The sequence below is a fragment of the Stegostoma tigrinum genome, chromosome 18 (genome assembly GCF_030684315.1).
Source record: "Stegostoma tigrinum isolate sSteTig4 chromosome 18, sSteTig4.hap1, whole genome shotgun sequence".
In the NCBI taxonomy this organism is placed as follows: Eukaryota; Metazoa; Chordata; class Chondrichthyes; order Orectolobiformes; family Stegostomatidae; genus Stegostoma; species Stegostoma tigrinum.
The window spans coordinates 19,376,625-19,403,812 of record NC_081371.1 but is presented as its reverse complement, the minus strand read 5'-3'; the positions used below and the strand labels follow the sequence as shown (position 1 = coordinate 19,403,812).

The following is a 27,188-nucleotide window of genomic DNA, read 5'->3' as shown; positions in this document are numbered from 1 at the left end:
AAATCTAATTGTAGGTTAACACTGCCATCTAGCAAGCAAATCGTTGAATAGCTTCCCTCGCTTTTTATTGATGTTTCTCGAGAACTGACTTATCTCGCGGCAGTTTCCAGTTGAAGCTTCACTGTCAGCGCGACACCATCTTAACGTAGGTGTTTGGTCTCTGATCTGTATGTTATGGCTCAGATGGTAGCACGCCCGCCGTAAAACTACAAACAAATAAAAGTTACAGGCCAAGATTTCAATAAACAACAACAAAAAAAATGTCTGACCCTCCAGTGTACATTATCAAATCGTTCAGGTAAGAGTTTAAACTGAGGCCACGTCTGCTCCCCTGCGCGCTGTTGAAAGACTCCTAGGCCTTATTTCAAAGATGAGCAAGGGAGTTACCTCAGTATCTTGACCCTCGATCAATCCCAAAAACCGATTCTTTCAAAATTGTCGTTTCTGTACAAGTGATCTGTTGTGCTTCCTACATTCCAACAGTTGATTACATTTTGATATCACATAACCTGTAAAGTGCATTGAGATAACTGACGCTTGTGAAAAATACTGCACAAAATGCAAATCTTTTACTGAAGGTTGGAGAATCAGTAACATTTTTTTTCATCGCTGCACAAATGGGTTGGATCCAACAAATTTTACCTGTCACTTTACCTCTACCTATTACCATCAGCAGCAACAGTGGCTCCCAGGTATGTCTCCATGAAACAAAATTTTATTTGTTAATAGCTTCATTCTCTTCTTCAGAAGCACTTGTGTTAATAATTTTCCTTGTCAATTTGACGTTAGCTTTGAGCTCAATAACATAAATTCCTCTTACTTCAGAGCTGGCAAAAAGTTTTTACGTCTGTACAATGCGGGTGCTACTCTAGGTAACAGAGATAATGGGAACTGCAGATGCTGGAGAATCCCAGGTAACAAAGTGTGGAGCTGGATGAACACAGCAGGCCAAGCAGCATCTTAGGAGCACAAAAGCTGATGTTTCGGGCCTAGACCTTTCATTAGAAAAGGGGGATGGGGAGAGGGTTCTGAAATAAATAGGGAGAGAGGGGGAGGCGGACCGAAGGTGGATAGAGGAGAAGATAGGTGGAGAGGAGACAGACAAGTCAAAGGTGTGGTAACGGAGCCTGTAGAGGTGAGTATAGGTGGGGAGGTAGGGAGGGGATAGGTCAGTCCGGAGAGGGTGGGCAGGTCAAGGGAGTGGGATGAGGTTAGGAGGTAGGGAATAGAGGTGCAGCTTGAGGTGGGAGGAGGGGATAGGTGAGAGGAAGAACAGGTTAGGGAGGCAGGGATGAGCTGGGCTGGTTTTGGGATGCAGTAGGGTCAGGGGAGATTTTGAAGCTTGCGAAATCCACATTGATACCATTGGGCTGCAGGGTTCCCAAGCAGAATATGAGTTGTTGTTCCTGCAACCTACGGGTGGCATCCTTGTGTGCAGTAGGAGGCCTAGGATGGACATGTCGTCTCGGGAATGCAAGGGGGAGTTGAAATGGTTCGCGACTGGAAGGTGCAGTTGTTTGTTGCAAACTGAGCAAACTGTTCTGCAAAGCGGTCCCCAAGCCTCCACTTGGTTTCCCCAATGTAGAGGAAGCCACAACGGGTACAGCGGATGCAGTATACCACATTGGTGGATGTGCAGATGAACATCTGCTTGATGTGGAAAGTCATCTTGGGACCTGGGATGGGGGTGAGGGAGGAGGTGTGGGGGCAAGTGTAGTACTTCCTGCGGTTGCAGGGGAAAGTGCCAGGTGTGGTGGGGTTGGATGGGAGTGTGGAGCGGACAAGGGAGTCATGGAGAGAGTGGTCTTTCCGGAAGGCGGAAGAGGGTGGGGATGGAAAAATGTCTTTGGTGGTGGGGTCGGATTGTAGATGGTGGAAGTGTCGGAGGATGATGCGTTGGATCCAGAGGTTGGTGGGGTGCTACGTGAGGACGAGGGGTATACTCTTTTGGCGGTTATTGCAGGAATGGAGTGTGAGGGATGAGTTACGGGAAATGTGGGAGACACAGTCGATCACTGTGGTGGGGGGGAGTTGCGGTCCTTGAAGGACGAGGACATCTGGGATGTACGGGAGTGGAATGCCTCATCCTGGGAGCAGATGTGGCAGAGACAAAGGAATTGGGAATAGGGGATGGAATTTTTGCAGGACGGTGGATGGGAGGAGGTGTATTCCAGGTAGCTCTGGGAGTCGGTGGGCTTGAAATGGATACCAGTTGCTAGATGGTTACCTGAGGTGGAGATAGAGAGGTCCAGGAAGGGATGTATTGGAGATGGTCCAGGTGAACTTGAGGTTGGGGTGGAAGGTGTTGGTGAAGTGGATGAACTGTTCAAACTCCTCTTGGGAGCATGAGGTGGCGCCGATGCAGTCATCGATGTAACGGAGGAAGACGTGGGGTTTCGGGCCAGTGTAGGTATGAAAGAGGGACTGTTCCACATAACCTACAAAGAGGCAGGCATAGCTTGGTGCATGGCCACCCGCTTTGTCTGTAGGAAGTGGGAGGAATTGAAAGAGAAGTTGTTGAGGTTGAGGACGAGTTTGGCTAGACGAATGAGGTTGTCGGTGGAGGGGCACTGGTCGGGACCGGGAACTTGGAAGTTCTGGAGGAGGTGGAGGGTGTACTCCCTACCTATGTCTGTGACACCAAATTGGAAGTCCTGGAGGAGGTGGAGGGTATACTCCCTACCTATGTCCGTAACACCACCCGTGCCCTCCAGCTCCTCCAGAACTTCCACTTCTCCAGTCCCCAACATCTCATTTTCACCATGGACGTCCAGTCCCTATACACCTGCATTCCCCATGTTATTCCTACCAAAATGGATAACTTCACATTTATCAACATTGTACTCCATCTGCCAGATCCTTGCCTACTCACTTAACCTATCTATATCTCTCTGCAGGTTTTTAGTATCTTCTGTACATTTTGCTCTACCACTGGTCGCCATAATACAGGAAGGATGTGATTGCACAGCAGCGGATGCAGAGGAGATTCACCAGGGTGTTGCCTGTTATACAAAATTTAAATTATGAAGAAAGGTTGGATAAGCTTTCCTGTTTTTGTTGAAGCCGAGAAGACAAGGGTCGATATAATTAACGTATACAAGATTATGAGGGACATAAACAGAATAGATAAGGAACAGCTGTATTCCTTAGTTGAAGGGTCAGTCAGGAGGGGCATGGATTCAAGATGAGGTGAAAGAGATTTGGGGAGACATGGAGAAAAAACTTTTTTACCCAGAGGGTGGTGACATTCTGAAATGTGCTCCCTGGGAAGGTGGTACAGGCAAGTTGCCTCACATCCTTTAAAAAATATCTAAATAAGCACTTGGTACTGTGTAACATTCATGTGATGGCAAATGGGATTACTTTGAAGGTGTTTCTCAAATGTCGGTGCAGAATCAATAGGCTGAAAGGCCTAACCTAAACTGAATGACTCTATGATTCAACTTTTATTTCAATTGTCACATGTTCTTAAACCCTTAACTACTGAAAATAGTTTTCTATATCTTGCCCTGTTCCCTAATAATTCCAAGTACTTCTATCATGCATCTGGGAGAATGGCAATACAGTAGACTCTCAACTTCATCTTTTTGCTGAAGAGTTGTGTGTTGGTCACGGTTCAACTAGTACCATTCTAGTCTCTCAGTCAGCAGGTTAGTGGGTTCAAGTACCACTTGAGCATAAAAATCCAGGTCTACACTCAAGTGCAATAATCAGGGTGTACCGCAGTGTCAGTGATTTTAACATATAAAGGATATACTAAACTGAGAGCCTCTTGATTGGATGTAGAAGATCCCATTATACGATTCTGAAGAACAACAAGGTGGCCTGGCCAATATTTACTCATTAATCAACATTACAAAAACAGATTATCCAATCATTATTACATAGCAGTTTGTGGAAGCTTGTTGAGCAAATAACTGCTGCATGTGTTACACCATCACAGTGTTTATACCTCAAATATGTCTCATTGGCTGTAAAGTGTTTGGCGTTGTCCTGAGGTCATGTAGGTTGCTATTTAAATACAGATCTTTCTTTTGGGTGGGTTTGAAAGTAAAACTATCCGACTTAAATGCAAGAATGCGACAAAATGTCTAAAATTAATAATAACGGGTAATTTGTATTTCCAGAGGAGGATTGGTTTTTAAAGCTCAAAATCTAAGTGCTAAGCAGCTTTGAAACATATGTACATTACCCTTTGTACCTATCCATGCTGTGTTTACCCTTTCCAGATAAGACTCCTCTCCAGTCAGCAGATTTCTTCTACCTATTATCATCACTTTGCTGAAAACACTATTTAAAATTTTGAAGAAAAGGTTAAAATAATTCAACTATTAGCAGAAGTAATTGTTTTGTGGAGCAGTTATGAAGCAAATAGTTTCACTCAATAACCTAACCATTTTAGTTCTCATGTGTCGCATTATGTTCCTGTAAACCATGCATTTTTTTCTCATTTTCTTCTTCAGTTACAATTATTTAAAACATTTTATGAGCTAGTAAAGAAGGAATTAAAAGGGCAGGAACAAGTGGCCTGTATGCAGATACTTACTTCAAGTTAGTTTGCAAAATTGTCCTTGGTATAAATGAGAAATTTCAAAGGCAGCACAGTGGCTCAGTGGTTGGCACTGCTGCCAAACACTATCAGGGACTTGGGTTGGATTCCACCCTTGGGCAACTGTCTGTGTGGAGTTTGCATGTTCTCCCCGTGTCTGCATGGGTTTCTACCGATTGTCCTGGTTTCCTCCCACAGTCCAAAGACGTGTGGGTTAGGTGGATTGGCCATGCTAAATTGCCCATAGTGTCCAGTGATACGTATGTTAGGTCGATTAGCTATGGGAAATGTAGAGTTACAGGGAAAGGGTAGGAGTATGGGTCTGGATGGGATGTTCCTTGGAGGGGCAGCATGGACATGTTGGACCAAATGGATTGTTTCCATAGTTAGGGATTCTACGATATGAAAAGTCAGAAAGAATATGAACGTTTCTTTCATCTGGTCACATCCCAGAGCTAAAAAACAATTTTGAATGTGTCATCTGCTATCCCTGATTGTATCTTTAACTATACTCAAAAAAACTGTCAAAATTTTCTTCAATCTGTTGCAGAGAACCAGAAGTATAAAAATGCATCTCAAATATTAAACCCTGTGAGGGCAAAAGAATCAAAAACTTCTTTCATAAGCTTACCCCAGGACCTTCAAGCCAAGCAAATAGATTATTCCATATCACAAGCTGTCCTCCTATGTGCTTTCTAATCCTTCCAATATTTATCATTGAGTGACTATGCTTCCTGGCACCCTTCAATCTGTTTCAAGCTTGTCATTAAATGCAGCCACCTTACTCTGTTCAAAGTTTCTTGCTGATGACATAGGAATGATTAGAGCCATACTGTACAGTATTATTTAAAAAGATGTATTTAACCTGTGACTTTTTATGTTATCGAACTATTCACTGAATAACAAAAAGGGAAGTATATAGATTAGAGAAAAATACAGGAACAGCAAATTATGAAATGATATTCTATTAACAAAATAAGAATCATGGAGGTGATAAGGAAGGGAGTTGTTTCTACAAGTGCCCTCGATTTCTTCCCACTACAATATGTTTTGTCCAACATGGAAAAGGGCAGTTTTTAAGATAAAGCTCTAGAAAATTAATGGAGCAAGTAGATAATGCAAGTGAGCTAACAGAGTTAGGTTTGATGTAAAGTTGACAAGGAGAGACAACAGTCAAAGATAAAAATACAATGAGAAACAATGCTGTAAAGGGTGAAGAAAAATCAACCCAGAATAGCGAGAAAGGGAAATGACAAAAAGTTAATACACAAGCAATGGCAAATCTTCAAACTGAGATGTGCGTAGTGCAGATCGGACAGGATGGTAAAAACAAAGGTAATACACCAAAAGTTTGCATTATTGGATAAGCAGTAAATTTATCATTAATTTTAAATTTAAATGAAAAATGATGTGGCGTATCTAGCTAATATAATAGACCATAAATTTAAGTATAGAGGGATAAAAAAGAATTTGGAAGAATTAAGGGGAGGTACAAAGAAAAAATAAGAGATCAGGTGAACATGCAGATCTAACAACCTATCATTTAGTGCTATTAAGTTTCCAGAAGCAATAATAATGGTTGAAATTAATTCTCTTGCAATGAAATATTAATGCAATTTAAAACCGTGGAAAAAGTTAAAGCAAGGGTGAAGTCAGCTAAAAATGTCATTTTATGGAGAATGATGTATTAGCAAAGATACTAAACGAGTACTTCCAGATCTTAATGGCATGCTGATAGAATGTGCAGAAAAATCAGAAAGTAAACAGCAGAAGTTCTAATTGCAATCTTTCATTGATATGGAGGTTGTGCCAATACAAGATCTCTGTTGGAAAAGAGACAAAAGGATAAGTCAGATGACTGTAGGCCATAATTTTTTTATCAGTATGGGCAAAGTTCTAGAAGCCATGATATGGAATAAAATTACTATCAAACTGGGGAAAGTGAAAAATAGGTTCCATCCAAGAACAAAGTGATTGCTCCTGTTAGGAAGGATTATACAGCTGTTTTCCTCATTTGATGGATCAATAATGAGGGGCATAATTTTAAGTTGAAGTGTGTTTAGAGGGGATTTGGCTTTGCACCCAGAAGATGTTCGAATCTAGAATGAACTGCCTGCAAGGGTAGTAGAGGAGGCAAACCTTGCAACCTTTTTAAAATTTATATGATGAGCACTTGAAGTGTCCTAATATTGAAAGCTACGGGCCAAGAGCTAGAAAATAGGATTAGTGTAGATAGGTTGTTGCTGACTGAATGGGTCAAAATTGTTCTTCTATGCTGTATGAAGTTATGACTATAATTATTGTTACAGAGAAATATATGTTAATTAAGAAGGGAAAATGTGAATTTGTTAAAGACAAGTCAAATCAGATAATTCAGTAGAAAATTTTGGGAAATTAACAGTGTATTAATAAAGGTGAATTGTATTTCCAAAAGATATGTTTCTAATTGTCATGTAACAAGCTCGTTGATAAAATAAAGGCACATGGCATTTAAGAGCTGTGGTAACTTGGATTGAACATCAGACAATGGATAGAAAACAATCAGGTGGGAGCATTTTATGCTTTTTTTGTATTGAAAAGATGTAAATCATTCAATTTGTGTTGATAATAAAACTATTACATTTACAACAATTTTCTTAATTCCTCCATCAGCTTGTATGTTGCTGCAGTTCTTGTCTATGACTTTATCACCTCTGGACTTTACTATTCTATTGCTCTCCTTGCAGACCTTCCATCTGAATTCTGTAGCAACAGAAACCGAAACAACTTCCACTTGTACCATGGTAAAATGTTCCAAGGGATTTCAGGCAAGCATTATCAAATAGCATATGACCCTAAGCCATATCTGGAAATTTTAGGGCTGATGACAAAAACCTGTTCAAATTGGTAGGAATTGAATCAGTTTTAACGGATGAATGAGAGATGGTGAAGGAGAGAGATTTATGAAAGGAATTCCAGAGCTTAGGACTTAGACAGCTGTAGGCATAGATGTCAATGGTAGCGTAACGAAAATCAGAAAAGTGCATGAAGATTGCAGAAGTGGAGTTGCACAGTCATAAGGGAGACAGACAACACTAGACAACAAAGTAATAGGGTATAGATTGGTATGGAATCGTAGAATCGAATAGGTTCTTAATTAGAGTTTTGTGTACTTAATGTGCGGTAAATAAGTTGCAAACACAAAAAGCTACATTGAAATATAATGTGGCAATCACAGAGTTCTAACGCAAAATAAATGATAATTTGAGACAAACATGAATGTTTTAGCTGTCTCTTGGGAAATGAGGATTAATTAGTGAAAGTTAGCATGGACTTGTTATGGGTAAACCATGTTAAACTAATTTGATTAAGATTTTTGATGACACCGATTTTTGAACAGAAGAATGTGGATGTTGGTTTGGCTGAGTTAGTTGGACCACTTGGTTTGCAAAGCAGTATGATTCTAACATGTGGGTTCAAATCCCATCAATGGCTGGGGTTACCATGAAGGACTCTCCCTCTCAAAGTTTTCCCCTTGTCTGAGGTATAGTGACCCTCAGGTTAAGTCATCACCAGTCATCTTTCCCTAATGAGAGTGCAGACCTACGGTCTGGTAAGACTATGCAACACAACAGAAGAGGTGAGCTGATGAGAGTGATGTGGTGTACATGGGCTTCCACAAGGCATTTGTAAAAATGTTACATTACCACCTTGTAAGTAAAGTTGGAACTCAGGGGGCAACTGTGAGAAACTTAGTGTTAAACCTCAAAAGGACATAGTCAGGCTAGTTGATTGGGCAATCAAGTTTTATATGGAATGTGAAGTAATTCCTTTTTGGATGAAAGGGCCTGAATTTGTGACATAACCCTTCTATGATTCTGTGATTTTAGAGAGTCGTTGACCTGGAGAAGTAATAGAGATAAAGTGTGGGAAGGACATGGAAGGATTTTAAAACAAGATTACCAATTTTAAAATTGAAGTTTTTTTTAACTGGGAGCCATTGAAGGTCAATGTGAATAGGACTGAGAGGTGAAAAGAACTTGGTGCAAATTGGGTCATTTTACTATATTAGAGGCACTGGACAAATGCACATTTTACTGTCATCGTGTGGGATCTTAACTTGGGTATGTTACATTAAAATTTGTAGATGACACAGTATAGTTAACTATGAACAAATAATAAATAACTCCAGAGGATAGGATGATTAGCAGATATGGCAGATAGAAAGTAAATAACGCTTAATATGGAGAAAAGTGAGGTGATTTATTTTGGGAGATGTAAAATTCAAATTTTAGTTTTGTTTTATCTAACTTATAGTTTTGACAATGGAGACAACAACTATAGAAATTGGCATTGAAATCATTAAGCATTTTATTTGACTGCTGTGAGTCAACGTGCAACCATTCAAGTTAATGCTTCCAACTGCAGATAATGATTTAAAATGTAGGGTAATTAGGCTGTTATTCTGAGACAGTCAGCATGTGGACCAAAATGACCTCTTCTTCTTGTGCTTATTTCTTAGCATAACATTCTCAGCCAATTCCTTTGAACTTTTTCTTGGGGCAGGATCAAAGATTCTTCTTTTTATTCAAACTGGAAGTGAACTTGTTAAGATAATATTCTCTAATGGAGACCATGACAACTATTATTAGTGATTGGAATAACCCAGTTGGTTCATTAATGCCCTTTAGGGAAGGAGATATGCCATTCTCTCCTGGTCTAAATGTGACACCATAACTCACAGCAATGTGACTCATAACTACCATCTGAAATGGCCTAGTAACCATCCAGTTCAAGAGAACATAGAGATGAGTAACAAATATTAGCCTTTCCAGCGATGCTTATATCCTTTGTGAATCTTCCTATGACACATCATGTTGGAATCCCAGTATAAACAATTTACACTCAAAATTTCAGATGAAGGGTACTCGTAGCTGTCCAGTGATTTGCAGGATGATCTAAATAAATGCTTCACTTCCCTAAGACATTAATATCCAAGCCAGTAATTCAGAGTTAAGGCTCATGACCTTTGGTTTAATGAGTTTTAGTTTTAGCTTTTGTATGTGGTGAGTTCATACATCATGTGTAGATTTTCTGCCACCAGTCCCCTGATATAACTGATCAACTGATAGTGGATAGAGAAGAATGCTGCCCATGTGACATACTTAGTAGCAGGGAGGCTCGGTCTTGATTAAATTTTAAAGGTTTATTACATATTACTTAGCTAGTTACATTAAATCTAAGATGCATCTTGTGAGATACTTTCATTTAAGTGTTCTGTTTCTCTTTAATAACTCTAACGAATAAATTAGTCACACTTTGAGAATATCTTAGTTATCTTAAAATCACAGATCATCAATAGGGTGATGTAGTTCTCCAGATGTTTGATCTGAGGAAAGCTGTAATTTTTTTTCTGCAACTTTAAACTAAACTGCACTTCTGCACAAACTGCATATACTCCACAGTTAATGGTCTGAGGTCCTTTCTGCCCTCGGTGCAACTCTACTACTCTTACACAGCTGTTGGAAAAGTAAATATTTATACAACATAAAGCAGAGAATACCCACTCTCTAGGTGTTTAAGTTAACGTCAAGTAGGTATTAAAAATTCCGAGGAGGACAAACACAGCATACCATGAACTAGGACTTATACTGTGTGTTGGTGTCAAAACCAGGCAGTCTGACACTTGTAAAAACAAAGTCCTGGAGAAACTTAGCAGGTCTGGTAGAAACTGCAGGGAGAAAGACAAAATATTTTGAGTGCTCTTCAGAACAGGTGAGATTTTAAAGATCATCTTAAAAGAGGATCACAAGAATTAGGAGGGAAATTCCAGTGCTTAGAGGATCAACAGTGTCATTTACCAACTAGATAGATCAGGGATGTACACCACAAACATTTATCTCTCCTCTTTTGATACTATAAACTAAAATAGAAGTCAGACACTGCAGTTGAAATAAAGGTGACTTGCAAATAAACTTGCAAAAATGGAGAGCTTTGCAACTTGAAAACATTGAGAGGTGTGGTGTACACTTTTAGCTGTGTCAAACAACCTTGCTTTTCAAAGCATTAAGGGCATAGTTTGAGAGTGACAAAATTATGAATGAGAAAGTATGGACAAACCTATTGCAATTGTTTTGGAGGTGTCACTGACAAAATTGATAAAGGAAAGGCAATGGATGTAATATATTTAGATATTCTGCATATTTTAAAATTGGAGTGATCTCATCCCATCTCGCCATGACTTCCATCCATTATTATTCTATTTTTCTCCTGTCTTTTCCTTTCCTAAAGCCTGACTCCTTACTGAGTTTGGTTTCTAAACTGTTGGTGTGCATTAGACATTCTTGTTGCTTATCAATAGATGTCCACTCTGTAGGCTGATAACGTCCACAAAGAGGCTTCTTATAAAGATTAAAGCACATGGGATATGAAGTAATGTACTGGCACAGATTAATGATTGACAGACAGAAGAGAGTATGAATGAATGGGTAAACCCTTCCAGTGGCATGCAGTCACTAGTGAGGCACTGCAAGGTTTGGTACATGGACTCCAGCTGTTCACAACATATATCAGTGATTAGGAGGTGGGGTCGAAATGTGATATTTTTAAATTTGCAAATGATACAAAGCTAGGTGGGCATGTGTGCTGTAGGAAGTCGTAAAGCAGCTAAACAGGATTTACTGAACAGGCAAAAACAAAGCAGATGGAATATAAAGTGGAAAAATGTGAGGTTATCCACTTTGGTAGGAGGAACAAATATGCAGAGTATTTCTTAAATAGCAAGAGGTCGGAAAGTATATCTTTACAATGGAACCTAGGTGTCTTTGTCAATAAGTCACTGAATGCTAACATACGGATGGAGCAAGCCATTAGGAAAGGTTATGGAATATTTTTATTGCAAGAAGATGAGAGTACAGGAGTAGTGTTATCATTCAATTGTTTAGGTGCTTGGTTATATTGCACCTGGAATACTGTGCACCATTTGGTCTCCCTATCACCGGAAAGATATTGGTGCCATAGAGAGATTGCAACAAATGTTCACCAGACCTGTGCCTGGGATAGTGGGATTGTCTTATGAAGACAAGCTGGGCCTACAGGGCCTGTGTTCTCTCACATTTCAATAAATAAGAGGCAATCTCATTGCAGCTTACAAAATATTTAAAGTGATAGACACTGTCAATGCAAGTAAGCTAATTCCGTTGTTGTGGGAATCAAGAGTTGGGGAGTACGATATAAAAATAAGGGGATGCCACTTTGGTCTGAGATGAGGATTTATTTTTATTCAGAGGGTTGTAACCCCTTGAAATTCTCTACCACAGAAGGCTGTGAAGGCTTGATCTTTCAGTATTTTTAAGGTAGAAAATGATAGATTTCCAATTTCCAGGATGTACGAGGTTTTGAGGGGAGGTGGGACATATGATGAGTAAAAGACATGGAAGTGTTTGATCAGGCATGTTTGTCTCGAATGATGGGGCAGACTCAGTGGAGCGAATGCTAATTCTTGTTCATATGAGATAGTGTGCCACTGGGAGCCTTTGAGGGAAGTTTGCCTGATGACAGTCCTCTGATTACTTGAGCTGCAGTTTGTTGGAAAGTTGTAAGTGCAAGGCAGCCACAGATACCCAGAGCCTGCGAACATCTGTCCCCCCTCCACCTTTCCACGTGAGTAAAATGCCAATACACTGATACCCAGAGCCTGCGAACATCTGCCCCCCTCCACCTTTCCATGTGAGTAAAATGCCGATATGCTGATACCCAGAGCCTGCGAACATCTCTCCCCCTCTCCATGTGAGTAAAATGCCAATAACCAAGAAAGCTCAAATAAAGAATTCTAACAAGAAAAGACTTAAGTCCACTGGATCTGCTAAAAAAAAATCACTGTTACAGACAACAGCATGTCATCATTGCTGAAATCAAAGGAATTGTGAGGGCTAATTTAACCCATCTCTTATGACTTCTGATCTTTGGAATTTTATTTTCTCTGTCTATATTTTTTCCACCCATGATATGCGTCAAAATTATTTGTCATTTGTTCACTTGAATCCTGAATTTCTCAAGGGATATTGTTTAAGTCACATAGTAGTAGTTTAGAAATCCTACCTTTTCTCTGCCATGTATCAAGGTTAAGCATGTTATAATAAAGTTATTTTCTGTTAATAATAAATCCTAATATAAATTGCTTTTGTCCTTAATAACAGTCAGTTAAGCTAATTCCAAAGAAGGGTCGCTAGACCTGAAACATTGACTCTGTTTTCTCTCCATAGATGCTACCAAACCTCCTGAGGTTCTTCAACAATTTCTGTTTTTGTTTCAAATTGGTTACCTTGGTTTTCTAATAGGATTTTACAGTTTATAATAGTTTGTGAAACAGTGTGGCATGGTTCTTGGTGCACTGTTGCCATTTAAGTTGGGACAATTGCACCTTTATTTTCATATCCATATAAAACAATCATAGAATCTTACAGCTTTTCAGTTGCTTTCCACAACATTATGGGAGAATGAGATCAACGTCCTGAATTTGCTATACTTTAGAGTCATCACTTTTATTATAAGTGTGGTCAGAATAATAGGTGATACTTACCAAACCAATTTTATTTTCATTTCCAACACACTTTTCATCTACTTTTCAGCCACTGCTTTCAATTTTGCTTTCCCAATATTCTTGGAATTTACACTTAGGTCAGGATTCACCTTTCCTGCATGACCCTCAGGTTTAGATGAATGTAAAGTGCAACTAATTAATAATGGTAAAGGAGCTAGACTTGTTCTTTCTTCTAGGTGCATAAAGTAATACTACGAGTTTGAAAGAGATTGTTTTTAAGGCTACTGACACATTCACCAGGATTTTATGTTGAGAATAATGATGAAACTGACTGTACTCACCATTATTACAATGTAAATCAGACTGTAACTTCCAGCTTTCACATATGAGCAGCTCTGCATAGAAATCTGGGGTGATGTTGCACCAGTTCCAATGTTACTTTAACTTAGTAAATAAATGTTTCTTGAACCAATGGTGCAGAAAATGTGAGAGAGATTACTATTAAATATGCTCTTATAGTAATCATTACTAGGTAAGTATAAAATGAAGCAAGAACAGACGCAAAGTTCAAGATATAATGTGCTGGGCCCCAATCAGAAAGCATATGATTTGTGGCTTTGTTAGCATCATGGTTGGAACGAGGTGGATCTTATTGACCATAAGCTCCTTGTTTGGTCAGCCAGGGCTCCCAATGTAAGTAGAGGATTCAGAATATCCTTGCTTGAGGGCCTGATTCTGAGCTCCCTTGGCACAGCCAGTGTGCTGTGCCCATATAAATAAAGGGTAACTTGATGATAGAAATAACTGCACAGAAGCCAGTATCCTATTAGTCTCTTTACTTTACTACAGTTTGATCAGAAACCTGATTGGAGAATTTGAAATATGCGACTTTGGATCGTTGGGCTCAAGTTTGGAAGGTTCAGATTTCATTCATTACCTTTCTCCTGTGAACAATGAAAGGTAATGAATGAAATCTGAACCTTCCATACTTGAGCCCAACGATCCAAAGTCGCATATTTCAAATTCTCCAATCAGGTTTCTGATCAAACTGTAGTAAAGTAAAGAGACTAATAGAAATAACTGCACAGAAGCCAGTATCCTATCATCAAGTTACCCTTTATTTATATTGGTGCAGCACACTGGCTGTGCCAAGGGAGCGCAGAGTCAGGCCCTCAAGCAAGGATATTCTGAATCCTCTGTTTACATTGGGAGCCCTGGCTGACCAAACAAGGAGCTTATGGTCAATAAGATCCACCTCGCTCCAACCATGACGCTAACAAAGCCACAAATCATATGCTTTCTGATTGGGGCCCAGCACATTATATCTTGAACTTTGCGTCTGTTCTTGCTTCATTTTATACTTACCTAGTAATGATTACTACAAGAGCATATTTAATAGTAATCTCTCTCACATTTTCTGCACCATTGGTTCAAGAAACATTTATTTACTAAGTTAAAGTAACATTGGGATGATGTTGCACCAGTTTCAGATTTCTATGCAGAGCTGCTCATATGTGAAAGCTGGAAGTTACAGTCTGATTTACATTGTAATAATGGTGAGTACAGTCAGTTTCATCATTATTCTCAACATAAAATCCTGGTGAATGTGTCAGTAGCCTTAAAAACAATCTCTTTCAAACTCGTAGTATTACTTTATGCACCTAGAAGAAAGAACAAGTCTAGCTCCTTTACCATTATTAGTTAGTTGCACATTACATTCATCTAAACCTGAGGGTCATGCAGGAAAGGTGAATCCTGACCTAAGTGTAAATTCCAAGAATATTGGGAAAGCAAAATTGAAAGCAGTGGCTGAAAAGTAGATGAAAAGTGTGTTGGAAATGAAAATAAAAAATACTACACATGATAGTGAAATTTCTATTTTGTGCAAATTAAATTTGATCACCTCGAACACTGTATATTTAGGAAAGTGTTAGATAACTGCATTTTCTAAATTTTGAATTTGTGGTGTAGCTACTTTAGAAATATAATAAAACACATAGTAATAAGCATGTATTTCATTACAAATAAATTAAATAAATTGTGTAACAAGATAACTTTTGTAAGTTCTGCCATCAATAACTGGCGGCTTAAGGCTGGGCAAGATCTGTGCTGAGTCCAAGGTTCTGTCTAATTAGGAGCTTTTTTTCAAATTTGCTCATGGACCATGGATGCTATTGACTGAGCCAGCATTTATTGCCCATCCTTAGTTGCCCTTGAGAAAGTAATGGTGAATTGCTCTCCTGAACTGCTGCAGTGTAAGTTTTGTAGGTAGATGCATAGAGCCGATAGGCAAGGAATTCCAGGATTTTGAACCAATGACACTGCAGAAATAATGATATCTTGCAGGTGGTGGTGTTCCAATGTATCTGCAACCTTTTTACTTCTCAATGGTAGTGGTTATGAGTTTTGAAGGTATTGTCTAAGGACCTTTGGTTAATTTCTGCTGTGCGTCTTATAGATAGTGCACACTGATCCGACAGTGGTTTAGGGAGAAATGTTTGTGGATGTGGTCAAAAGAGGCTGCTTTGTCAAGGGTGCTTTCAAGCTTCCTGATTGCTGGAGTTGTGCTTATCCAGGTAAGTAGGGATTATTCCATCACATTTCTGGCTTGTGCCTTGTAGATGGTGGACAGGCTTTGGGAGTTTGGAGTTGAGTTACTCACTGGTGCTCTGATCTGCTCTTGTAGCCGTTATATTTATGGGTAGTCCAGTTGAGTCTCAGGCGGCACGGTGGCTCAGTGTAGTACTGCAGCCTCACAGCACCAGGGACCCGGGTTCGATTCCAGTCTGTGTGGAGTTTGCACATTCTCCCCGTGTCTGCGTGGGTTTCCTCCCGGTGCTCCAGTTTCCTCCCACAGTCCAAAGATGTGCAGGCAGGGTGGATCGGCCATGCCAAATTGCCCATAGTGTTCAGGGATGTGTGGGTTATAGGGGGATGGGTCTGGGTGCGATGCTTCAAGGGGCGTTGTGGACTTGTTGGGCCGAAGGGCCTGTTTCCACACTGTAGGGAATCTAGTCTAAATTCCCAGGATGTTCATAGTAGGGAGCTCAGTGATTGTAATGTTGCAGAATTTCAAGAGGTGGTAATTAGATTGTCTCTTATTGGAGATGGTCATTGCCTAGCATTTGTGAGTTACAAATGTTACTTACCACTTGTCAGCCCAAGCCTGGATATTGTCCAGGTCTTACTGCATTTGGATATGGACTGCTTACTGAGAAATTGCAAATGATGCTGAACATTATGCGTTCAGTGAACATCACCATTTCTGACCTGATGATGGTCACTGGTGAAGCAGCTGAAGATGACTGGATCTAGGACACTGCTCTGAAGTACTCCTGCAGAGACGTAGTAGAAGATAAACCACTAGAAGCTTAACAACACGAGGCACTTGTAATATATGTTATCATGCATTAAATGTGTCATAAGTTACAATTATCATAGAGTCCCTACAGTGTGGAAACAGGCCCTTCAGCCCAACAAGTCCACACTGGCCCTCAGAGCATCCCACCCAGACCCATCCCCCTTTAATCCCCCTAATCTAGGCATTCCTTGAACACTACAGGCAATTTAGTATGGGCAATCCATCTCACCTGCACATCTTTGGACTATGGGAGGAAACAAGAGGATACCCACGCAGACAAAGGGAGACCGTGCAAACTCCGCACAGACAGTCACCCAAGGGTGGAATCGAACCTGGGTGCCTGGCGCAGTGAGGCAACAGTGCTAACCACTCAGCCACCATGCCAAATTAATCATTAACTAATTCAGAATAATTACAAGGAACCAGGAGACCGGTGAGTTATAGCTGTCTCCATTGGGATCTTGTTGTGTCTCCACACAAAGACTGTGTGACCTCATCAATTTCAGTAGAAGGCTTTACATCTCAACAATATTGTTTTATGCAGTAATGCCTGAAATAATTACTGTCCAATGAAGCTTCGATGATTGATTGACAGTGTGAATCTAAAGGTTCCATTTTAATTTGTTCCAGATGGATTGTCCATGAAGAGCTGTTGTACAAACGAAAAGTATAACCTATTAATATCAGGAAAGTAATAATTACATTCAACATTTCAGATCTACATCAAACAATTATCCAAGCATTAGTCTCCAGTTATGGTTTATCACTATACACTTCAATAATCAAGCCATAAATCCTGACAATTTCACAGTGCCAATATATAAATGTAATTTCTAAGACCATAAGACATAGGAGTGGAAGTAAGGCCATTCGGCCCATCGAGTCCACTCCGCCATTTAATCATGGCTGATGGGCATTTCAACTCCACTCCCCTGCACTCTCCCCGTAGCCCTTAATTCCTTGTGAGATCAAGAATTTATCAACCTCCGCCTTGAAGACGTTTAACGTCCCAGCCGCCACTGCGCTCCATGGCAATGAATTCCACAGGCCCACCACTCTCTGGCTGAAGAAATGTCTCCTCATTTCTGTTTTAAATTTACCGCCTCTAATTCTAAGGCTGTGCCCACGGTCCTAGTCTCCCCACCTAATGTAAACAACTTCCCAGCGTCCACCCTTTCTAAACCATACATTATCTTGTAAGATCTCCCCTCAACCTTCTAAACTCTAATGAAGACAATCCCAGGATCCTCAGCTGTTCATCGTACGTTAAACCTAGCATTCCAGGGATCATCCGTGTGAATCTCTGCTGGACACGCTCCAGGGCTAGCATGTCCTTCCTGAGGTGTGGGGCCCAAAATTGGACACCGTATTCTAAATGGGGCCTAACTAGAGCTTTATAAAGTCTCAGAAGCACATCACTGCTTTTATATTCCAACCCTCTTGAGATAAACGACAACATTACATTCGCCTTCTTAATCACAGACTCTACCTGCAAATTAATCTTTAGAGAATCCTGGACCAACATTTCCAGATCCCTTTGTACTTCTGCTTTATGAATTTTCTCACCGGGACTGATGATCATATTGTAATTGGCAACAGTATAGTTTGTTCCTGGCGTCAGCCTCACTAGTACAAACCAGCACGTGGGTTAGCAGACGAAAAGAACAGCCAAAACATGTTTTTGGAATAATAAGGTGTACAGCTGGATGAACACATCAGGCCAAGCAGCAGAGGAGCGGGAAAGTTGATGTTTGAGGTCTAGACCCTTCTTGGGTGCTAGGGAAGGAGGCAGGAAAGTAAGAGTTGAGGATTATCAAATCAACCATAATCTCATTGAACAGGGGCTCAATGGGCTGAATGGTTGACTTCTTCTCCTACATCTTACAGTCAAGGTATAATTTTGTTTTAACATCATTTCATATGATTAGAAGCTATAGCATTGCTATAGATATTTCTGGATCCTTAGGTTGGTATTTTCTAAACTGATTCCATCAGAAATTATTTCTAGGCAAGTAACAAGACTAGATTCAGTAATATCCTGAAATTAGGACATTCAAATGGATGAACAAAAAGCAAAGCACTGGTAGGATGGGACAGTGTAGAGAGGGGGACTGACAATATTTTCTGAAGCAAAGAGTGAGAGTCCACAGGGCTGTGTTATCTGCGCAGTGCCAGGGCTCAGGGCATTTCCTCAGGAGTGGAGAGGGGTTTGTAGTGGGAAGGGGTGGATCCAGTTATTGCAGTCTATGTAATTATCAATGATACACACAGGACAAGAAAAGAGGTTCGACATAATTAATACTAGGAGCTAGGCATCAAAATAAGAAACAGACCTTTAAAAATTATGATTTCCATATTAATATCTGAGTCACATGCAAATTGGCTTAGGGAAAATCAGATTAAAGAGATGAATGTTTTAATTAAAAGTTAGTTCCTGTTCATGGGGAATTGGCAGTGGTACATGGAGAAGTGAGAACTGCACAGCTGGGATGGTCTACATGTAAACTGTGCTGCGACTAATGTTCTTGACAGCTTCACAACAAGGGAAATGGGGAGAGTTCTGAATTAAATAGTGGGGCAAGGGACCAAATTTAGTAAGATGTAGTAAGTTAAAAAAGGGACAAGACATGAAAGAAAGTTATTAGTGTGAGAAATGAAAACAGACTAGAATAGGAGGAACAGAAAGTACAGATGTAAGAGTAAAGCAGCATACAGAGCTAGAGGCTACAAAAATAGTAAAAGGACATAACTCAAGGCTGTGTATCTGAATGCACATAACATGTAAAAGAAACCAGATGAACTCAGAGCATGGATAGAAATGAATAAATACAATCTGGTAGCCATGATAGGCTAGTGACTGCAGGGGTGGGGGGTGTGGGGTGGTGACATTTAAGAAGGACAGTTTTTTTATTTGCACCCAAGGTGAGTTTGTGGGTTTGATGATGTCCCCTTAAAGGCCTTATTTTCCAACTCTGCTGGAAGGGGAATTCAAAAAGCAAATGTTGGTTTCTGCAGGCTCCCTTGTTGTCAGGTACACAGTGGCTATTTCAGGCATCAATATCTGAATTGGGAAAGGACCTATTGACAGCCAATATCCACTCCAGCCCATTTTTCCAAACCCACTCTCAACACCTTCATCCAACACACTGGCAGCTGAGATAACAAAGTGTGGAGCTGGATGAACACAGCAGGCCAAGCAGCATCTTAAAGCACAAAAGCTGACATTTCATCAGAAAAGGGGGATGGGGAGAGGGTTCTGAAATAAATAGGGAGAGATGGGGAGGCGGATAGAGGAGAAGATAGGTGGAGAGGAGACAGACAAGTTAAAGGGGTGGGGATAGAGCCTGTAGCTGTGGCCTGGTTATCTTGGATCAATACCACTGCTTCCCCCTGGTGGCAGTGACAGCAATGAGAAGCATTGATCATTGCCACTTAAAATGGTAGGCTTTTCTCAAAAGAAGGTGCTATGGGGCTTTTGTTGGCACACTTTCTGGCAGGCAAGATCCCTGTCCTCTGCATTAAATTCCACCTTGTGTGTGCAGCATATGCTTATCGTCTCTGAGTTAGATTCTTTCATTATATGCTGTTGTCTAATAGACCTGATAACTGGTCTGATCTTGGTAAAAGGAGAAGGAAATAGTTAGCTCCCTGGACACAGTGGGTCAGCACTTTTGGATGGGCACCATGCTGAGTAGATACAGTGTGCAGACCCCACTCAAGAGCCCAGAAGGCATGAGTTCACTTATCAGATGTTTCGGGTATATGATTATTATTCTAGACTGAATTGTTGAGCTGGTTTGGAGTCCTGGTTCGTATGATTTCAATATGTATTTGCACTGTGGGTCTCTAAAACACACAACTAACAGGATGATTCAACGATCATGCAGAGGTCATCCCTGGACACTGCAAACAATTTTAACATGGCCAATCTAACCAATCTGTATACATTTGGACTGTGGGAGGAAATCAGCGCAGTGAGCAGAAACCCATGCAGAACATGCAAACTACATGTAGATAGTCACCCAAGGCTGGAATCGAACCTTGATCTCTGGTGCTGTGAGGCAGCAGTCTAACCATTGAGCCACTGTGCCCACAATGTTCTGGTCATGCAAAAATAACCCTATTTTCCATCATGAACAGATTTCTCAATTCTTCCCTACATTGCCTGCTGAAAATGAGACACAACACTTCAGACTTGTGATAAAAATGAAGAGACTGTCAGCATTTGCCATTGAACTTTAAACTGCACAGCGACAACCAGTGACTAGAAATGTGCCATCAGAAATGGAATTCAGGAAATTATTGTACAAGTAGCCCTGCTTCTCCAGAGACTTTGCAAGATCAATATCTCAACAAGCTGAAGTAACCAAGGAAGTCAGTGAGTTCAAAGGTAATTAAGGTTGGGCCACAAATGGGATTAAGTATTGGCAATTTTTTGACACTGAGTTCCAGGGTTTTAAACGGTATAGCTGGAGGGATAGTGGGATGCATTTGTTTTGATCTTCCAGAGTTCCTGGGATCCTAGAACAGTTTCCATCAATTAGAAGATAACAAACTTAATCCTGCTATTTTAAGAAATGAAGGTGGTTACTGGACAGAAAGCAAAAGAAGGGACAAATATATTATTTTAAGATTAACTTTTGGAGTACTGTGTACAGTTCTGGTCACCCTGCTTTAGGAAGGATATTATTAAATTGGAGAGGGTTCAGAAAAGATTTACCAGGATGTTGCCAGGACTGGAGGTTTGAGTTATAAGACTAGGCTGGAAATAGGGGCATAGATAAGGTGAATAGCAAAGTTATTTTCCCTAGAGTGGGTAACGTCAAAACCAGAAGGCATATTTTTAAGGTGGGAGCTAGGGGACAACTTTCTCAAACAAGGGTGGTTCGCATGTGAAGTGAATTGCCAGAAGAAGTGGTAGATGCAAGTACAGTTACAACATTTAAAAGACATTTGGACAAGTACATGTATTGGAAAGGTGTAGGGGCAGACAGGCCAAACGCAGACAAGGAGGACCAGTTTATTTTGGGAAACTTGGTTGGCATGGATGAGTTGGACCAAAGTGTCTGTTTCCATGCTGTATGACTCTATTCAAGGGAGCCTGAAAAAGATGGAGGGGTGACCCTGGTCATTAAAGATGATTGCACAGTGGATAAAAACCAAAAGAATTGTGGACGCTGCAAATCAGGAAATGAAACAGAAGCTTCTGGAAAAGCTCAGCAGGTCTGGTAGCATCTGTGAAGAAAAAAATCAGAGTTAATGTTTTGGGTCCGGTGACCCTTCCTCAGAACTGTGATGGATAGTGATGGGAAATGATAAAGGCAAGAAGTGACTTGTGGGAGTGGTGTAAAGGACCCTAACAGTAGACACATGACAGGATGTGATGCCAAAGAACATATAATAGTAGCTTGTCAGAAGGGTTTGGTGATTATCATGGAGAATTTTAATTTACATATGGAATCATAATATCAGATGAGTAAATGTAACCTAGATGAGGAATTCACGTAAGTTTTTAGGATGTTTCTTAGCATGTTCTAGCATTAACCAGAAAGCAGGTTATAATGGACCAGATATTGACTAATGAGATAGGATTAATTAGTGTTCATAGTGAAGGTGCCCTTAGGGTCTAAAACTAATACTTCACACTTTAACACAGTTAATTATGAGTGCATGAAAGCAAGGCTAGTGAAAGTATTATGAAGGTTAAGATGTTAAAAATAAACACTTGAGAAGTTATTCCAACAAGGAAGAACCCATCATCAATGATTAACTAAATAAGTTTATTCCCATTTGTAATTTAAAGGAAAAACCTACAATTGTGCAAATTGCAAGTCAGGAAATTAGACAAAATGTAAAAAATATGCAATGACTAAGGGAAAATTTTTTTTTAAAAAAAGCAAGAAATAATAGTTACCGTTTGCTTTATAGAAATTCAGTCTCGGAAATTAATAATGGAAAATAAGAAGATGGCAGATGAACAGAACCAACTAATTTGCAACTTTTCATTAGCAAGAATACAAGTATCATCCCTAAATTAGCTGTCAATCCTGGGGGTTATCATTGACCAGGAACTCAGCTGGACTCACCACATAAACACAGTGGCTACAATAGCAAGTTAGAAGCTAGGAATACTGTGGCAAGTAACACATCTCCTGACTCTAAAAAGCCTGTGCACCATCTGCAAGGCACAAGTCAGAAGTGTGTTCGCATACACTCCATTTGCCTGGGTGAGTGCAGCTCCAACAACATACAAGAAGCTTGGCACCAGCCAGGACAAAACAGCCCATTAATTGGCACTACATCCACCACCGATGCTCAGTAACAGCAGTGTGTACTATCTACATGATGCACTACAGAAATTCACCAAAGATCCAAAGACAACACCTTCCAAACTGACGACCACTTCTATCTAGAAGGACAAAGGCAGCAGAAATACGGGAACACTACTACCTTCAAGTTCCTCTTCAAGCCACTCGCCATCCTGACTTGGCAATATATTGCTCCCCCTTCACTGTTGCTGGGTCAGAATCCTGGAATTCCCTCCCTAATGGCAGGTGGACTGCAATGGTTCAAGAAGGCAGCTCACCACCACCTTCTCAAGGGCAACTAGGGACAGGCAATAAATGCCGGCCAGCCAACAACACCTACATCCCACAAATGTATAAGAAAAAGAATTCAAGAAAATTATAATAACCAGGGAAGTAAATCATATTAGCAAACTGCAGATCAATAAGTCACTGAGGACTTTCATCCTGGGTTCTTAAAAGAAGTGGCTAGTGAGACAGTTGAGGCATTAAATTTAATATAACAAAGGTCACTAGATTCAGGAAGGTTCAATTAGATTGGAAAATAGATAATGTAATTCCTTTATTCAACAAGAGGAGGGAGATGGAAGACAGGAAACAATGGGGTGAAACTTTTTTTTTGGCTGTGTCAGTTCTGTTGAGCTTAATGAGGATTTCTCCCTGCAAGATTCAGCATGTTTTCTCACCATTATCTCACCAAACTACCTATTCTACCCCAATGGCAAGTTCTAAATTGATTTTACCCTATTCTAACACCCACAGTTCCTGGAGGGACATGTCAGCTACTGGATATCACCCAAAAGGCAAGTACCCCTGGCTGTTGTGTACCTGGACAAAACCTGGCATTCTGAAACTGTCTTACTTGATGATGGAGAGTAGTTCAGAAGGTGTTGGACAAGGGGAAAACAGTGCTGTGTTCATTTGACAGGGATTTGGTGCTCCTAGTGAGTGAGATTGTCCAGAGGAGGGCTAACCCCTTTCCAAAGAACTGCCAGAGGATACCATAACATCAAATCTTGGGAGCCTGGTCCAAAGGTGACAACTTAGTTCGTGATGTTTTGTAGCACAAAAGAGCAGCCATAGTGTAGAAGAGGCTCAATGGCCTCCTCTATTCCACCAGGGTAAGTACCATACTCTGCTGCCCCGCACTTACTATTGCTACTATGCACAAACTTCTCACCAATGCTCATGCCCTGCCACTCTCACTACTGCATGCAACATCTTATCTCACTCACATTCATTCCTCCCAAGCTTCCTACACCCTGTATTCCGAAATCCTGTATTGCCTCTGCTCTGCCAGTCACAATACTCCACCTGCATCAGCAGTAAGCTGTGCCACTCGTCACTTCCTTTCTCTCTGTTGGAGAAAACAGCTGATAGCAGGGCACAAAGAGAGAGAGAGGTGCCCACCTCCTACAAACAGAAAATCCTGAAACTCACATGAAAAGACTGGGACTGTTCTTGTGGGAATGCCAAAACATCCATTTCTCACAAACTAAATAACTACCATTCTTCACTCCATCGCGACTCTCATCTCAATTCCACTGTCAGTGGGCATTCACTACACACTACTTTTAACCATTGATTGCAACACCTCTCCTTTGTTTTATCTTGCAGGTGCCAGAGAATAGCCTTGGCCCTGGTGGAGGAATAGGCTGGTGTGCCAGAAGGGATTTCCCTGATCTTTCAGGAACGTGCCTGGAGGCCTTAGAGGAAGCATGGGCAAGACTGCCTCCTGCACGCCTACAAGCTCAGAGACTGACATGTTTGGAAGTACAAACTGGTGACCATGTCATTCTGACAGCTGTGTGGCTGGTCAAGGAAGAAACTACCCAGTCCACATGTACTTGGAGCACTGCTGGAGACCAGATATCTGGTCAGCCCCAGGCAGATTAAGATCCTGTCTATTCAGCACTCAAAGATTTAATCAAAATGCATGAAGTGGTACAGAGACAGCAGGCAGATATGAGGCAGGCAATGGCCTCCAATGTCCAGAGGCTGCAGGAGTACAGCTAGGCTATGGGGACACAGTTACATCAGGCATGTGACTGTCTGGCTGTCTCCACAGACAGGTTGGTGGCTGCCATGGACAGCCACACCAAACACTTTCACAATCTGCTGGTTTTGCACACAGATCTGCACTCCATCACCCTATGCATTTTTTCTCATAACCAAAAGGCATGATGACAGGGCAATGGGATTGTTGAGCTCACGCAGGTGCCCAGCCAGAACAGGAAGACCCACAAGTCTCATCTCACCAGAGCAATATTCTCAATAAATTACCTTTTCTGCTACACAGGTCTCAGAGATTCCTGTTCAGTATGGCCTCTACAAGCAGAAGCCAATTCATCAGCTGGCATATTCACCCACAGACATGCACTTTAGTGGGAACAGAGGTGATCCACCTCTGACCTTTGGATGTTCAAGGCAAGGAGGGTCCACTTGCCTCTGAAAAGAAGACTCTCAGCATGTCTGGGCCATCTAAATACAAACTCACCCAATGTTGCCTGACTAAATCCTCAAGGCCTACAAGCTCCGATGTCGAGAACAATCTCTCCTCCATAGCTGTGGAAACTGTGACTGCACTGTAATGTACTGGGAGGAATGGCAAATTGTTGGAACAGGTGGCATTACACTGTTTATCAATGCTCAAATTTAAATAAATGTCATGGGATCTGCACTAAATCTGTTTGTTGGAGTCTGTCAAGCCCCAAATGGATCTGTGTCAGCATGCTGTCTAATATCATGTCCACACATGATATACCCTGGAGGGGTTTCTGTGTTGACAGCAGCATCCCCTCCTCCAAAGCCCATTTCCCTTTTTTTATTTAGGGCAGACCAAGCAAAGTGACTGTCGTCCAGCGCCTCGAGCAATCTAACCAGACAGCTCCGGTTGAAAAATGCCCAAACTCCTATCCAATATCCGTGTGTCTCCTGGGCTACATTAGCCTGAGACACAGACTGGCTACAATGGACTGACTGTGACTCACATCCTGGACAGCAGAGGCACAGACTCCCTGACAAAGAACACTCCAACTGGACACCTGGACTGCTGTTGGAGAGGGTTGACCTGCAATGGATTTTGGTGAGGACTACTTCCATAAGACTTTGAGACATGGTTGCTTTCTGCACATGTGATATGTTTATCACACAAGCTGCTGGCACATGGTGCAATTGTGAGATTGATGGAGCACACTGCCTCACAACATGATGTAGCCGTGGACTACTGACCAGCAAGGCAAACTACCTGGTTTTGTGATGGCAGAGATAGGCAAGGCAGGGATACTGTGAGTATGGCAGGTAGGTGCTAAGTACACGAGTGCCAAGAGAACAAGTGAGCAGTCCTAAGATGCAGTCTATCTAAACTGAGAACCAGGTGTTCCCGAGAATGTAAAGTGACCCTGAGGCAGTGTTTTCGCAATAGTTACTGCTGTGCTTTGAAGAGTGGATCTCAGCTTCCTCAACATCCTGTAACGAGGTCAGCAAAGGTACTACAAAGATCCTGAGAGAGGTTGGCAATTACTAGATGCCAATGTCAGTGGACAAGGGATGCCATGTTGCTGGTTGCCATGGATCTTACCCAGAGATACGGTCTTTTTGGACATCCTTTGGAGCTGGTGACATGCTGAAGTCACCAGGTACCTGCTCTGGCCTATTTGTTGAGAATTCTTCATATCTACCTTGTTTGACAGTTTTGGTAAGAGAAGAAGTTAGTATCAATTAGGGAAATTGTGGTGTTAGTATAGCATTTAGCAAGCTATAATCTCCCATAACAGGGAACTCACCACTGCCTAGTGAGAATTCCACCGTGATGCCTGGAACTTAGTTAAAAGATGCAGCAAGTCGTTCCCAATGCCAAGATAGGTCTTGCTGGACTTCTTGCGTGATTCTACCAGATGTTTCACCATAACCCATATCGTTCACATCGCTATAAGACTGCACCCTCTAGGTCAGTTAATGCCTGTCATAGAGCAATTATTAAGTATCTATTATTAAAGACATCGTGACTGAACATGTGAATAAATTCAATGCAATTAGACAGACTAAACAGTTTTATGGATAAGAAATTATGTTTAACCAGTTTATTGGACTTCTTTGAAATGGCAATGTACTGTGGATAAAGGGAAATTTGTGGATGTACTGAACCTAGATTTTCAGAAGGCTTTAGATGGGGTTCCATGTCAAAGGCTATTCAGGAAAGCAAAGACTTGTGATGCAGGGGTAACATAGTGGCACGGGTAGAAAATTGGCTGACTAAGAGGAAACAGATAATAAGTATAAAATGGGTAATTTTATGATTGTCAAGATGTTACAAGTGGTGTGCCACTGGAATCAGCGCTGGACCTGTAATTCTTACAATTAAAGGGACCGAAGGTAAAAAGGTTGCTAAATTTGCAGAGATAATAAACATAGGTGAAGAGGAGAGTAGCAGACTTCAAGACCATACAGATG

The 27,188-nt window shown here is 41.0% G+C and overlaps 1 protein-coding gene and 1 long non-coding RNA gene across 2 annotated transcripts in view; one reads left to right on the top strand and one right to left on the bottom strand.

Annotated features, from left to right (window-relative positions):
• wnt7bb (wingless-type MMTV integration site family, member 7Bb) overlaps positions 1-27,188 on the bottom strand; it is a 151,403-nt gene that overhangs the window by 90,182 nt on the left and 34,033 nt on the right. The window lies entirely within an intron of this gene.
• On the top strand, positions 128-25,697 carry LOC125460681 (uncharacterized). The gene is made up of 5 exons (XR_007249314.2): positions 128-298; positions 2,898-3,033; positions 20,572-20,821; positions 23,499-23,857; positions 24,354-25,697. It is a non-coding gene; the product is annotated as an uncharacterized LOC125460681 (long non-coding RNA).